This window comes from Carlito syrichta, unplaced genomic scaffold (genome assembly GCF_000164805.1).
Source record: "Carlito syrichta isolate Samal-C Ts95f unplaced genomic scaffold, Tarsius_syrichta-2.0.1 Scaffold106266, whole genome shotgun sequence".
Lineage (NCBI taxonomy): Eukaryota > Metazoa > Chordata > Mammalia > Primates > Tarsiidae > Carlito > Carlito syrichta.
Window position 1 is genome coordinate 52,609 of NW_007050362.1, and position 2,240 is coordinate 54,848.

Sequence of the window (2,240 nt, forward strand, 5' to 3'; positions counted from 1 at the left end):
GCAGCCCGGGTGGGGGGATCCAGGAGCCGCCGGGGCTCCGCCCTGGGCTCCACGCCCTTCCCGGCCCGCGGCGCGATCCCCCAGAACAGCCCGTCTCTGCCTTCCCGGGGTCAGCGAGGGTGCATCAGGAGGTGGAGGGGGTGTGTCCCCAGGGCGGAGCTGGAAGGGACCCCAGTTCCCCGCCGTCTGGCCCTCCCCGTCTCTCCTGGGCCCTTCGGAGGAAAACCAGAAGAGGAAAGGAGCGCGGAGTGGCTCTGGAGCGCCTCCTACAGGCCGGCGGCAGATCTCCCGCCAGGTGCGGGCGCCGTGCCTCTCTTGGCCTACTCTGCAGACTCCACCTGAGACGGAGGAACATAGATTTTCAACAGCCCTTACCCGCCACTACCGGAGAAGGGACGGACAAGGCTGCAGGTCCTTAAGGAAAAGGACCGAATCTCGCCTGGCGGTGGGGGTCCCTTGGGGTTAATGCAAGAGCACAACAAGGGAGCGCGGCAGAGCACTCAGTGTACTCAGACGTACTCGTCTACGAACTAGAAAGCGCACCTCTTCCTGTTTCATCATGGTTGTCATTGCCAACAACAATGAGCACCTAGCAAAGATGACCAGGAAGCCTAAGAGTCCCTGCCTTCCGGCAATTTACTTGAGGAAGCAGAGTAGATAGAAAATAAACAGCTGATCCTTCCTTCCTTCCCTCCTTTCTTCTTTTTAAAACAGAAACTGGGTCCCACTCTGTCGCCTACACCTGAGTGCATGAGTGCAGTGGTGCCATCATAGCTCACTGGAGCCACGACCTCTTGAGCTCAAGCGATCCTCCTGCCTCAGCCTCCCAAGCTGTAACTACGGCTTGAGCCATTGCCCCGGCCCAGATAATTGCTGTACCACATACAGAAGGTCCCCGGTTTACCCTGCCCCCGATTTATGATTCTTCAACTTTACAGATGGGTTTATCCAGATGTTGCCCCATCTTAAGGTGAGGAGCATCCGGACCTAAAAAAAAAACCTGACAATCCGAGGGAACAAGTAGTAAGCATAGAACGATTGAGTGTTGCTGAGCTGTATTTCAATGAGGCAGGGTTATGAGCCAGACTTTTTAGCAGCTGTTTCACAAAAGGAAATTGAATTTATGCAACGGTACCTGGGAATTTACTCTTCATGGTACCTTTTCCTATACAGTAAGTCCCTTCATAGGAATGAGTTCCACTCTGAGAGCATGTTTGTAAGACCAACAAAGTTAGCCTGGTTGCCCAACTAACAAAATTGGCTATATAGTAGTGTACTGTAACAGGTTTATAATACTTTTCGCACAAATAATACGTAAAAAACAAAAAATAAAGAAAATGTTTTTACTCATAGTACAGTATTTTAAAAAGCATAGTAGTGCAATACAACAGCTGCACACAGGGGCTGGCATCGAATAAACAGGCAAGAGAAGTGACTGCCAGGAGGAGGGAGAGGAGGTGGGATGGCAGAGCTGAAGGCTCGTCAGCAACAGGAGATGGAGGGCAAGCTGCCATTTCATTCACATGCAATATATGCCAGACATGTGAACTTACATGATTGGACATGCGAATGCATGTTTGCATCTTTGAAAGTTCACTGCTTGAAGGTTTGTATGTAGGGGACTTATTGTACGTATACACACCTACTACCCAGAACCGTGATTAAAACGGTTTCTTTGCCTCTCAGTTGCCTCGGATTGTGAAATATCATTACCATAAATACCATTATAGACAAGATTTTGTATAACAATATTACTTCCATGTCTCTGCAGCTCTCTCAAAGAGATAAAGGTGGTCACATCTGCCGGGCTCGGTGGCTCAGCCTGTAATCCCGCGCCTTTGGGAGGCTGAGGTGAGTGGATTGCCTGAGCCCATGGGTTCGAGACCTGCCTGGGCAGCGAGACCTCATCTCTACAATAAATCAAAAAATCAGCTGGGCGTGGTAGTGCATGCCTGTAATTCTGGCTACTTGGAAGGCTGAGGCAGAAGGATCGCCGGAGCCCAGCAGGTCGAGGCTGCGGTGGCCGGGAGCGGCCACTGCACTCCAGTCTGGGCGACCGAGTGAGACTCCAACTCAAAAAAAAAAAAAAAAAAGGTGGACACATCTAAGTTGTTCACAAGGATTAAGTCATTTTCTTATCCCAGTTCATAAAATGATCATTCTATATACAAAAACAGACAACACAAGTGTATGGCTGTAAACAGGAGAGTAATAATAGGAGACTTCAGAAAGTTCATGGA